This window comes from Myzus persicae, unplaced genomic scaffold, assembly GCF_001856785.1.
Source record: "Myzus persicae strain clone G006 unplaced genomic scaffold, MPER_G0061.0, whole genome shotgun sequence".
Lineage (NCBI taxonomy): Eukaryota > Metazoa > Arthropoda > Insecta > Hemiptera > Aphididae > Myzus > Myzus persicae.
The window spans coordinates 16,773-31,759 of record NW_019103307.1 but is presented as its reverse complement, the minus strand read 5'-3'; the positions used below and the strand labels follow the sequence as shown (position 1 = coordinate 31,759).

The 14,987-nt window shown below is 29.3% G+C and overlaps 1 long non-coding RNA gene across 1 annotated transcript; it reads left to right on the top strand.

The window, feature by feature from the left end:
- The first annotated feature begins 1,470 nt into the window (after positions 1 to 1,470).
- Positions 1,471 to 14,568, top strand: LOC111034230. Its single transcript, XR_002604502.1, has 3 exons — positions 1,471 to 1,815; positions 1,880 to 2,034; positions 14,425 to 14,568. It is a non-coding gene; the product is annotated as an uncharacterized LOC111034230 (long non-coding RNA).
- Positions 14,569 to 14,987: the final 419 nt, after the last annotated feature.

The following is a 14,987-nucleotide window of genomic DNA, read 5'->3' as shown; positions in this document are numbered from 1 at the left end:
AGAGTACAATATAAAAAATCCGAGTATGTATATTATATATTAAAATGGGATCGGAAAAACTATCTGGGATCTGCTTTAATGTGTTATTAAGCCATATAGTGTACAGTCAATGACGTATTACTAAAAAAATTGTGAGTATATGATACCTAACTAAGACTTTCGAATAAAGTTAGGTAACAGTGATAAAAACCTTACCAAAAAATCAAAAATAACTTTATCACTTCGCTAGTGCCTTATAATTATTTTATTTTATATCTTATTGTACAAATTAAATGTAATTATAGTTTGTAATTTTTATCGGACGCCTTTGATATACAATCTGGAAGTAGGTAGTTGACTTTTTCTAAAAAAAATCATGAAAATTATACGTTCGTTAGTTAGGTACATACATTTAGAAAGACCAATTTGAATTAATAATAATGATAAAAAATGTACTTTAATATGTTCACACATCATATAGATTTCTCATCAAGAAAATTAAAAATATAAAAATACTGTTTTTTTTATAGATATATGAAGTTCAAATTTGGCTGAAATTACATTTTAATACAAAGAATACAAATTTAGTTATTTTGTTGTGATTAAAAATGTATTCGTTTTTTTGTTTGACAGGCATAGGTAGGCCGACGGAGAAATTAGATTTTCCAAGACGATTTTCAATACGAGAAATATCTTTTACCCAAAATTATTAAAATTGTTCATCACGGTTTGATAATTTATTTACAATATATTGTTGCTTTGAAATGTCTAATTATCTAAGGCAATGCAATTGACCGACTTATGTTAAAGAAATATAATAACAACTCGACATAATATACATATTAATATATTATTATGTTTATATAACTTAAACCTGAACATCTTTAAACGTGTCAACACGTTTTGTTAAAACGTAATCGTCGACTTTATCCAAATTTTAAATAATTCAACGAAATACAAACAGTTTCAGAAATATTTGAGTCAAACTCAAAGCACAGAGATAAAATCATCACAAATATTATGACGTGCTTCATTAGTGTTTTCATTAGTGGTTCAGTAAAGGTGTTCAATGAACAACAATATAATAACATCATAATAATAAGGCCTTCATGAACAATCGGTCTGTTATCGTCGTTTTTTATGTTGTTTAGGATTTTATATTGTTATATTATTATGTAGGTATATATTTTTTTAAATATTTTTTTAGTAGCAACCGCGCTCTAACAATAATATTGATTTCTTCCACGTCATCAAAAATATTGTTATTATCACCTACCTATTATATTACGTACACTGGAAGCCTCAAACTTTGTATTGATATTTTTATGATTACCTTATTATTCCGTAAGCAAATATGACGTGTCTAATATACATAATATTATTAATTATTATATTATGGGCGCAACGGAATATCGAAACACTCGACTCACACGAACTTGACCTTTGTAGCCATATTATATTATTATCATCATCATATTTGATCAGAGAAATCACAGATGATTTCCAGATTTCGTACAACTAACTCGTCCGTATCGACATGTTATCTGCAGAGCTTTCCACCGCGATAAGGCCAAGATCCAAAAAAAAAACCGATTAAATACTTCGCAACGTTTTTAATAATAATTATTATATCGCATGGTGCGTATTAATCGTATCATGTGATTTTTTTCAAAAAAGTTGTATATTTTGTTTGTATAAAATGTACTGTCGCTATAAAATTATTATGTACAGCGTACCGGTGCATAATATAATACGGAATACCTACTACCAGCTACCTACAGAAAGCGCATCGTGTCTCGAATTCAACAGCCGGATGTTTTCTGAAATGGACTGAAAGTAATAATTTTTGCCCTCGGGGAGCATACTATTATTTATACTAAAATATTATTATAATTTGCAGTAACGAGGTGCGGTGCGAAAAACTCGCCGGCCGACGTCGTGTGCAGGCCAATAAGGTTTCGTTTTTCGAAAAAGGTCAAACCCGAAGGTGTTAATTAAACCGCGGGAATGCGATGTACATATTATAATAATACGATGCACACACGCGCCGCTGGGGTACAGTATACGATAATATAATATGATATAATATAATACGTATCCAAGTAGCTTAACCCCGTGCTTTATATTTTATAAAGCGGGCGAGTATACGCGGTACAATATGGTGATGACGATGATTACCTATGGCGATAATAATTATTAAAGTATGAACTGAAATAAGCAAAATATGAGCTGCGATACGATGAGATGAGCGGCGAGCCTATACACTAACCATGCATACAGAGTGATTCACAATCCATGCTCACCCCCTTCTCCACAAGTTTCGTATTATTTGGACTTATTATACCATTGCTCCTTATGTTCTGTGACGATACAGGCTTATTTTTTTTCAAACTAGAACTTTCCATATTAAGTGATTATCAGTATACAGTACTATGGGAAATGAATTTCGATAATTATAAAATGTTAGTGTAGATATTAAAATGACTCACAAATATCTTTCATACATAATGGACTAGCTATGGATTTTTTCCGTGACAATTTAACCAAGTTGAAATCAGTATTTAAATATTAAGTGTTAACGGTGCCAAGTACTATTATGTATTAAGTATAAATACTAGTATAACATATCAAAACTAAATAGATTAATATTAAGTTAATTTACTTAGGTTATTATGTTTTGTTATATTATATGTAACAAAAAAACGGTTCTGGCCCAACTATGGGCGTATACAATTAAATAAATAAATTATTATTATACTGCAAAGTGCAAAAAGATTAAAAAATAAAAATTTTCGAGTTTCGATTTACACAGATATATCATTGGAGAGAAAAAACGGTGTTCGATTTCGAAATTTCAAAAATAAGAATTTGAAGAAATGAATAACTAAATAGGAAGACCCGAGATTCGGGAATCATCCTGTATATATTATATGTATATAATATTTTATATTTATATGGCGTTACAACAGTGTAGGTAGCGAATGACCACCACACACTATTTGCCATTATAAACACATCCCTCTTGTGTGTGTGTGTGTGTGTGTGTGTGTGTGTGTGTGTGTGTGTGTGTGTGCGTGAGCATAAATAGCGTTATAATTTAACCGCAGTCTTGAAATACGGTTTTAATTAACTCGTCGGCTTTGCGCGGAACAGGAATCGCCGCCAATTATACTGCGCAACAGCAGAGGGCTAATGCTGCTGCAAGACATAGTCGGTATATCGTATACGGTACGACGCTTTGAGTCCGAAGCGAAATTCGTGAGTCTCGTAAGTCCGTAAAAGTGTACAAAAAGTAATTACAAACTAGGATTGCATGGACACCGTGTATGATGGTATTATGCACAGTTTTTTTTTTATTTTAAGATCGTTCTCGAATATGAGTCAGAGTTGGAGTTTAACTAGAATTAAATTTCAATAACTAATATCAAAATTTTATCTGTTGATGTTGACATTTGATTTCCATATTTTAAAAAATGAAATGATTTTAACAAAAAACGACATGTTTACTTGATAAACATGCCTAATAATTTCTTTTGATTCTTATTTTAATACGAATCCTTTCAGATTTACTTTGAAACAAATAATGTTATATCTACTGTCTAATTTAATTCGTATGCTTATATACATTAAGGCATAATATTTTGAATCTAATGTTTAAAAGAAACTATTTTTTTTAAATTAAAATATGAATTATTCCACAATATTATAAAGATTTACTATTTTCTGAAAAACACATATGATAGACATGAAATACTTAAAAATTATTATTTTATATGAATCTCAACGATTTTGTTTTAAAAATATAATTATACTTATTTTAGAAATAATAATTAATGCATAAATGTTTTATTATTAGGTCTGTGAACAAATTTTAAATTAATCTTTAAATAAGAAACCGAGTTTTTGTTTACGAATAATAACAGAACAAGCCAAACGTTCTACAGAATAATATGTCAGATTAACTTTTTAGAGTTAACTTTGATAAAATGCAAGATTTTAATGAGATATAGTGCTATGAGTAAAATTGTGGTACCTACTTAATATTTACTCATTACATAGGTACACCCTGGTACTTAGATCAAGGTTGTACTGTAGTTCTTGGAGCTTAGAGATATAATATATATATTATAAAGACATGGGAGCATTATTTTGGTTACCTGACTTATACGATTTTTTTTTAATCTGAAAAAGTCTTGTTATGATGATATTTTTCAAAAATAATAGGTACCTAGGTAATAATATGTTTATTTTGATTACCATTAATTTGAATAAATATATTATATTAAATGAAAACAAACCATATCGTGAACGTTTACCACAACGTGTTATCGTTATAAATGTTATTAGCATTTTTTTTATCATTATGGTAATCCAACATAATATACCAAGTCATAACTCTCGTTCCGTGTTAACGCTCAATAAAATTAGAAGGAAATATCGTATGCACTGTGCACGTCCCACCCCTCTGGAAAACGACAATTTTGAGCTATAGGCTTTGCCACGGTGCAGTCTATCAACACCTGCAAACAGTTTTCTGATCCTTTACAATATACCATAATGTATCACATTATCTGCTTTCGTTTATCTGATCATATGTGTACAAAATATATAATGTGTAATATTATAAAATATTTGTCGGACTATAATACAGTGTGATTCGTTTAGAGAGAAACACTCGTTTTGTTAAAAGTTTTAATGTTTTTAGAAATATATATATTTTTTTTTTTTTTAGTTCACCCAAGGCCATTAAGTAACCAGAAATATTATTAGGAAAACATTATATTTCTTATGGTAAGGGAAGTTTTTTCATTTTTGGAATGCAGCATATAGATACTTCATATCCCAAATTGAAATATTTTTTTGAAAGTTAAATTGTGTAAAAATCGAATTTCATAAAAGAAGTTAATAATTGTTTAACGTTTTGATGGACACAGTAAAGTTGTGGTTCAACATTTTGTGGCGTATTATTCATGTTGGCTGTGACCACTCCATTCAGCTCATAATTTTCTGTACTTTAAAAGTGTATAGGCCATAATAGCAAATATTATAATTATTCAAAATACGATTTCATATAGGTATTAAAACTCTTGGAAATACATAGTCTCGGGATAAGAAACCAAAAATGTATGAGGACAATAAAAAAGTAAAAACGTAGAAAATAAAAAAAAATAAATTTTTTATTCAGAAATGTTGTTCTACAATGATTTAAATCAAATTTTTTTTTTTATAAATTCCAAAAACGTCAAATACATTTGAGAAAATTAGTGTTTACTTCAAAAAAATCTTCATGTATTTTCTAGGGACGCGCTTATATTATTATATCAAAAATTCAAAACCCATTAATTTGGTTGTTTCAAATATTATAACTGCGTGTTAACACTAATCTATAGCAGTAACCAAGGCAGTAAAGATAGATATTATACTGTCAAAAGACACGTCAGTAAAAAAGAGAATAGAAATGTTGCAATAATAAGAAATCTCATCCATCCATCATTCATCCAGTCGGCAGAAAAATGTATTATTCCGAAAAATCGTTTTTTTTACTATTAATGAGAAACGCAATACAAACAAGTAAACCTGAGGTTTAACAGCACCAAACGACTCGTTTCTTGTCACTGCAGTAGGCTTAATGTCATCTCAGGTTTTACGATCTAAGTCGATTTAATGCGAGAAAAGTATTTTTTTTTTAGTTGAAAACAATAAAACTCGATTCTCGGTGATATATACATCAGTAACTACAACATAAAAACCGACCGACCGAAAAATTGCATTCGAAATTACGAAAAGTATTTAGTGTTTGAATTCTTTTTGAGCTGATATGCAAACACAGTAATTTTACGTATTTTACATTTTTATAACGTTATAACACATACGCTTGAAAAACATGGTTTTTACATAATACAGTAGTTAACATATAGGTATACAGAGGTACTGTGAGGGTAAATAATTAATGTTAATGATGATTGTTTGAAAGCTTACATACGTCGATAGACTCGAAAAATTTAACTTAAACAAATAAATAATAACTCACATTATTAGATAGAATAATTCGTCGGTCTAGAGTGATTGGGTTAAACGTTAAACGCAAACCGGACATGATATTATTCAACAATTTACTAAAATGAAATATTCTTTTTAGTTTTGTAACAATATAATATTGTATGCTCGATAATTACAATAGCAAAAAAGACGGGAAAATAGGCACCGCTCAACCACTCTGTTGTACAGGTGTCTGAGGGGTCAGGGTTGGTAGACAAATCTCACTAAATAACAACCTAGTAATATTTATTTTATTCAATAATACATATAACATATATTGTAATCTAATATGCATAAATATATAATTCAAATTAAAGAAATCACTATTATATTATTCTATACTATTCGTCAATTTGTTTGATTGTCATAGGTACAATGAACACCAACAATAGTTAGTACATTTATCATGTACATAAATATATGATATTAGCCTAAAATATAAACATCGAAATCGGTATACTGACCCTAAAGGCTAAAATACAAATTTTGTTTTAAGCGCAACTGGTCCACGCACATTGGTTTTATCTTCTCGTTTGGGTTTCCTAAAGACCCATTTTCCGTAAAAAACTTTATGTAATTTTGGGACACCACTATAATTTTCATCGAAACGAAGTCGTGTATTTAAAACCCCGTGACATTCAGCCGTAGTGCATTTAGAAATAAAACAGATCATACTTTGCGCGTCTAATGAAATACCCAACTTGGGGGAGTTGGAAAAACTAGCTTTTTAGCTCGGCCAAAATCTCCAGAAAGTAATGGCCAATGCTGTATTATTGTATGCCGTTCGTTTACACAACTTTTCACTTTGTGTAATATTTGTGTTACACCTCAAACCGCCAGTATGTTGGGGCGTAATATTTTCCACCGCTCTTAAATTTCAAATAAACTGTACAGTATACAGTACTGCTATAACATGTAGAGGTATACGTACTCTAAATAAAACGATTAAGTTTTTAATAAAAATTATTATGTTTATTCTCATAGGATTTTATTGGTTTGTGTTTGTACGTAAGTGTGTGTGTATGGAAGGAGTCTAGATAAAAATATATTAAAACTACTTTTACTTCGAGTAATTACTTACTAATCTTAAGACATTTTTTACTATTGGCAATTTTATTGCAGATTATTCAATTTAAACACTCTACCTCATATATACCTTATATATTTACAAGTTTGATAAAATGCATTAAATATTTATTGTAATCAAATTAATAACATTCTGTTATGCATGCTAGGTAGTTATTACAACAATTATTTTTTAAAAAAATTGCATAAGAATTGTATAGACCGTTTAAATGTGATTACTGATTACTTTATAAATAAATTGTAATTTCCTTTCATAATAATTATGTTTATTTCATATTCACATACATATTATATTATGTCATTAAGTATTTCTTATTCTAATAACGACGATAAAAATATAGCATTACTTGTACTTGGACTTCAAAGTCGTTAAATCGACTACACGGCAAACTGGTTTTTATTTCGGCACCGAGTACCTGATAACCGAATAAAGTAATAAATAATTAAATAATATTAAATATTTGACGAACTCTTTTTTTTCAAATGTGAATAAGGTAACGGTGTAACGATATATTTATTTTTAACATGTTTACGTTTATAATTAGATACAACGAATGGATACATTTTTTATGTGTAGATAATTGTCACTGCAAATTTAATCTGAATAAATTTACAATGACAAGTACCTAATATTCGTACAAACTACAAACCCACATATGTTACCTACCATGTTTTTAATTTGTTTTAACGAACCCTTAATAACATCAAAAATTAAATTATGTACCAGCAAAACAAATCCTATACGCAACGTTAAATAATTAATAAACAACGTAATACTAAAAACAAATTTGTCTTTACGGCGTGTGCTATATAATCGATTTAACTATATATCGTTGTTTTTGAACTATCCGAAATCTAATTTTTTTTAAATTTAAGATTATGAAATAGAAAATTGTCAACAAATTTCAAACAGACCAATTTCTAAATTGAAAATTAGGAACTTCAAGAACCTTTATCGTAGTATTAGGAAACACGTGATTCATTTTCCAAAAGCTAATTATAAATTATAATAACTTATAATCACTAATTAGCTAATCACTAAATTATTAATTATGCTTTGAGTTTTATGTTGAGTGAACTTAATATGTTGTTAATTACCTACTCTTTTCGTGTTTACAGATTATGATAGGTAAAAATAAACAGCATAATAACAACCGATGAAGGAATGTCCATAATTAAACTAAAAAAAAACATAAACCTTAAATAAATTAAATGTTATTTTAAATAAATAACCAATTATTACGTCATACCTACGAATTGGCTACAGTATTTACATCATACCAAATCGAATATGTATTTTTATCTTGTATTGCTATCTATAATATTATACAGTACATACAACATTAACTATGCAACTAGATAATCTATTTGAATAACTATATAATATAATAAATGTCATGTTTTATTTATCAGTTATTGTATGATGAATAATTTGTATTAATGATTCTCACAATCTTACATCGGATAAACACTTATTAACCAATTCAAATCTGCTAATAACAGATAGATACATATCCAATGTAAAAAAATCGACCAAAAGGCAACTAAAATCCAATAACCACTTATAGCTGGTAAGCCATATCACAATAATAATATACTATGATCGCTCTGAAAATATGTCAGCAGCTCACACTACTCACAGTGTTTGTTTCAATGAACTTTTCGTATTGATAACGAATATTTAAAAACAAAAAAGGGGAAGTGTCTCTGCTGTATAGTAGGTGTCGAGTACAACTCAAAATTGAGTAGGTCAATGTGGTCAATGAAGTGTTAAATTTGAAAATTCAATAATAGTTAATCATTGCAGAATTTACGAAGCACGTTTCTGTGCTGAGATAGTCTGCCAGACTAAATTTAATAATTCTAAAGATATTTTGTTATACTTATGCTTTAGCTAATTTATTTTCAATAACTAATACAGTAAGTTGAACTTATTTTCATTAAAACAAATCGTATACATTATATGGTAATTATTATAATATTATTATTTCATATAATATTACTACAGCAGCTGTTATTCATTATTTAAGTCAATATGCCGACGTGCCGTAGAAATGGTATGTATACGTTTAAGGTATGTAAATAGCTAAAACCTTAAACTAATCTAAATATTTTGTAAAATTGAGCATTATAAAAATGATACACGTATCATTGAAGAAAGTTTTCAAGTCCTTACGAATAATGTTTTTTTTTAAATTACAAAACAATAACTAAAAGTCGTCAACAATTTAACTCCTAACTCAAAATGTGATGAAAATAAATTGGCATATTATGTGTGTTGGAAATTTTTAGTTATCTGTAAGAAAAACTTATGAGGAACTTTGTAATCAATTTTTAAATTGCTTTAAATTTTTAATTACAAAATAAATGTTTCGTGGTTTTGACGAATTCCGTAAAAATTCAAACTTTAAACGCTTTTTAAAAAAAATGTGTTACTGTGTGTAATAAATTGTAGATATTTTATAATTGTGTTTCCAACTTATAAAGAAGGCGCATCAGTGGTAAAACACAAAAACCCATACAGTAAAGCCGCGGAGCTAAAAATATAAAATTATTTGTTTATTAATATTATAACAATTTAACCGGCAGTTGCCTGCAAGGTCGTTTCGTGTTTACATAGTGTGTCATAATTTATAATAGGTTGTATGTATTTTTATTCTACGTACTAAAATTAATATCTACCATATCATAACGTCTCTTCAGTAATCTCATAATGTATAGGTACGTTATATAGGTAATTAATTAATGATATACATAAAAAACCACATTTCAGTGTACGAATTGTGATTCGAATTTTCGGTATTTTATATTCAATAAAGAGCATAATACCAACAATATTTTAAAAACTTCGAATTGTGAATTAAATATACATGTTTCATATTATTATATTATACCTTATACTATAGATGATTATTGCCTAACTCTTGAAATATTATTCTCAATTTCTCAAATATGCAAAAAATAAATACTTGTTTCCTGTGAACTCGTGATGTTTAAATGAATCGTTTTTATTTTCCCTGCTACCAAATTGCGTACACTCAACAATGAAGATTATAACGATATTCAAAATAAAAAAAAATCAGTCATTTTTATATGTTCTTGACGTAATTTGATTCCTGTGACATTTTGTCGTTCGTCCCTTTAAAGTCGCTATTCACATGTATAAGTTGTCCATCGAATTGCCAAAACGACCAACCTACGCATTTACTACCACATACTTGGAACCTGCTGTGCAGCGTACACTATTACATAATAGGTGAGATTTTTGTGACGGGAAAGGGGGGGGGGGTGAGGGGTAGTAGATTTTTCAATCAATTTATTTTCATCTCGTACCACAAGTTCAGGCAGCTATATTTGATACGTATAAGTAGTAAAATCAAAAAATACGATAGCTTACAATAATAATACATATAATATATAGTAACGGTCAACAGTTTTGTGTTCGTGAAACTGAAACAGACTGATTGCTCGGTAAGGGTGGAGTATTGTACAATATTATGGTCATGCTTGCAATATAATATATAACAGCGGGACACACGGATAGGAGGCGGTCGCGGTGGGTGTCCGGTCGAGGAATCCTACGTGAGGCAATAATAACGATAGTATAATAATAATTATTATTATTGTGATATAATGATTATGATGATGAACCGGTGGATGAGGCCCCCGAAACCACTTGACGGGATGTCCGTGTAGGGAGGGCAGGTAGCGATCGAAATTTTCGGACAACGGCAGCAGTCCGTCCCTTGAATACAAGCGCACAACACACTCCAAATACGCGTCCGGCGATGTTCGGATATTAATAATATTATACCTATCGCATATCATCGATACGTACTCGAAACCATCGTCTGTTTTCCGAGCACGTGCCGGAACAATCGCTGCTCGTTATTTCGTATTATAATATATACGCTGCGGGGCCCCGCAGATGATATAGGTGCCTAATATCTCCGTTCAAAATGCGACTCGTCTCTGCGAACGCAGGTGGCTAATAAATTATACTATAATATAATATTCTGCTATTTTTATAACTCGAATTAGAGAAAAAAATATGAAAGACGGAGCTATTATAATATATACGTGAAGGTATGTGTATCTCGGTTTTGGTTAGGTCAACATAACCTAACAGGCAAATCTTCGTCAGTGTGCTCGTATTGTGGACTATAGTTCAACCAAGATGGGCAACACCAGTGATAGATTGGATGATATATTCTACTAGTCTCTAAACTTTTCTGATATATCTAAAAATAATGTCTGAAATGTTCGTAAAAATCGGTCGAAGACTTTTCAAGTATAAGATCTACAAAACATCCATTTATTTTATACACACATATATATATATATATATATATTTTATAAAGTCTCTTTTATTTCTGTATCCATGCAATGACAATACTGCAGTCTGCAGTGTATAAACAAAGAAGTTAGGAAAGCTAACTCTGAGATCGTGTTAAATTCGAGGTTCATAACATATTTCTATATAATGCGATAAATTATGATTCCATATAATGTACAATCTAAAAAGAATTATCTAATGTCAATTATAATTATGTGTCTGTGTAACTAAGGCCAATAAATACATATGATAACTCAATATCAATAGTCGTAACTGTGTACTGGAGGCTATCCGACTGATGGGCACAACGGGAATGTAAAGTTTTCCAAAATGATGTTTTGAAACATAAAAAAATATTTGATTTTCGTGATCCAAAATAAAACTCCAGTGTCAGCCACCTTATTATAGCAAATAGCAACTTATATAGGTTGAACAACTAAGCTCGAGAAGAATTTTGTGGCATGCCAATTAGATACGTGGTTCCTGAGATTAGCGAGTTCGGACAAACACATAATTATTTTTATATATAAAGAAGATTATAAAAAACGCAGCCACCGACAGCACCGATGCTAGACTTAGTCGACCGTCTACGTGCACATGACGTATTTATTCATTATAAGACGTATACATTAGTCTGCCGTGGATTCGTTATCATTTCACATGATATTTCAATGTGCAGATATCCGAGCTCCCCCTCCCCCCCTCAGGTCCTGGTTAATTAAAACTAGAACCATAGTGCAAAATCCGGTCCATATACCTACTTAATTTAGTAAATACTCTCTACAAGCAAATTCCCCCCCCCCCAGAGCTTTTCAACGCCGTTCATAACCCTCAACAAGTAGAACACGATTGAGTTCGTTTGACCTTTTTGACAACACGGTTGCATATCTTTATGGGTTGATTAAAGAATACCTTTAAAAAAAATCCACACTATTGCGTACGAAATTATATGCAAACTTGTAAAATGTATGAATTGTACCATTCACCTAATAAATACCCAGTACAATTATTTTTGTCTCGACTACAAAATTATATATTATTACTGTGATAGATGATTGATACTATGATGATTAATATGAAATATTAATTAAAAAATAATAAGTAAAATTGTCCGTTTAATTTAGCGAAATAATCGTTAAAAAATAAATTATCTTAAAAAGTCTAAATTTGAATTCTTTGGCAACTATAATCTACTACTTTTAAATATTGAATTAAATTTGTATGGATTTAATACTCATAATATTTTTAATTCTAATAAATGTGGTACTAAAATAGTAAAATGTATATACATAAACAATAAAAATTGTATATTAGACATAAATTGCTCACCAAGGATTCCTGATTGGTTCTTGAGACCACATTTCTGGAGAACACGGACCATTCCGGTTCAATATATGTTTTTAATACAAAGTCTGAAAATATGTGACTATATTTTTCGTTTGGACACGTAGCCATGCATTAGTTCAAGAAAAGCATCCTCAACTTCAAAAAATGGGATATATTCAAGATCGAAGAATGATTATTACAACCTTGTTTCTAATTGGTAATTTTTGTCCATATAAACAAATATCAATTCTTTATATTGACTTACACAAGCTGTATCTATAAAATTTAAATGTTTAATATTATAATTAAATTTAACAACTTAAAAAAAAAATTAATAAATTACATATTACTCGCCATGACGCCATATACATAATATTTAAATTGGGCACATTTTTACAGCAAATATATTGTTTAGCATTCATAAATACAATAAAATATATTGTACCAAGTTAATTGTGTGAATAGGGAAAAATCATCAAAATGTTAACAACAATGACGATGATGTAAACAGTAAAATTCAGTGTGAATGGTATAAAGTACTTAGGTACGCATATTGTTGCATTTCAATCATTATTGGGTTATGCGCATAACTCTGCAAGCATTCAATATTTGATGCTTAATTGTTTTAAAAATGTATAGGTACTATTATTGAAAGTCGAAACTTTAATTAATTATATGATTTAGGTAGGTTCCCAATTTAAAATAAAATCTGAAAATGTGTTCAATGACTCAGCCAATTGATATTTTAATTTTATTTGCATAGCTTTGCTAGAATATTGGCTCGACATCATAATAATAAATTATTCATGAAAACATGATTTTAAGAACATAAAACTAATAGAATTAAGTATAGGCGTTGAAGAAATTATCAATTTAATTATAAGACATAGGTATAGCTTTCTGCTGACAACGTTGTTTTAATTTATACATAAAAAATGTGATTTTCTTTTCATCAATTTTTATTAGCTGGATAAAAACAAACTATCAGTGTTATAAGCTTACTATACTAATGCTATTATCGTTCCTAACCATTACTCCAAATATATTTAATAATTTTTTTTTCAAGTTAATATACTTTTATAAGATATAAAGACAGGAATAAAAAAAATTACTTAGCTTTGGTGGCCAATTACACGTGCCATCTGCATTTGCACTAAATTGCATGAGCCTGTCCCTGCTGTTCAATTGCACCCTGAACCGACACTCTACTTCACCCTGTCAACGTGTCTCGTCGTAAGATTTGAATGTATTAATGCACCGTGGCCGTTCAAAAACTTGTTTTTATTTCTTTTTTAAAGATCAAGCAAATACATGCTCAAAACGTTGTCAAAGATGTTCTTAGGATTAATTATCGCTTAAATAGCTTTTGATTCTCATACCCTCCTGCCACCGTTCATACATTTTATTGAAGCACATATGTATACGCACATTCGTATTTTTTGTTATGAATATTATTTTATGATTTAAGTAATAATTATGAAACGATAGGTTTTTTTACTTTATTATTATATCAGACCAATATTTTCAAAGATTGTTGGCTCCATTGGTCATGTTTAATCTTAAAATTGATGTTCAATTAGCAAAGTGTAACTTAAATCAATAAATTATTGCATAGTAATGTACTAATAATAATTGTTTTTTACTATGAATTCCCTTAGGAAAAAAGACTTGTCAGGTGACTAGTATAAACTGCTGCAGAATAGTACCTGCCCGAAACGATTCTGACATTTAGTCCTTAGGGTGTAGTGGAAGCGGCTTTCCCGAACCTTCTACAGAATAGTTATTGTACCCAAAAGAGGTAAGTAGAGTCAGATTTTATAATTATTATTTATTATAACTTAAGTAGGTGTAATCATTAATTATAATTGCTTTTATAATTACAAACCACCTTTTCTAATATTTTTATATGTAAACTCACTCAAAGTCAATATATACAAATAAATATATAATATAATATAAATTGGATTAGTTAAGTAATAACTATCTTAACAATTGTTAGTGGTACATATATAGTATAATATCTAAGTTTTTTTTTCATAACTTAATAAAGAAATCTTCTATTAAACTTAAAATCAAAACTTTATTGAAATTTTTATGAAATATAAGTTGTTATAACTCATAACATATTCATGTCATTATAATCGAGTATCCGCTTTACCTCAAACAAATAAGACTTAAGTACCCATTTTCAATATTCTAAATTGCTTTGGTTACAATCTAA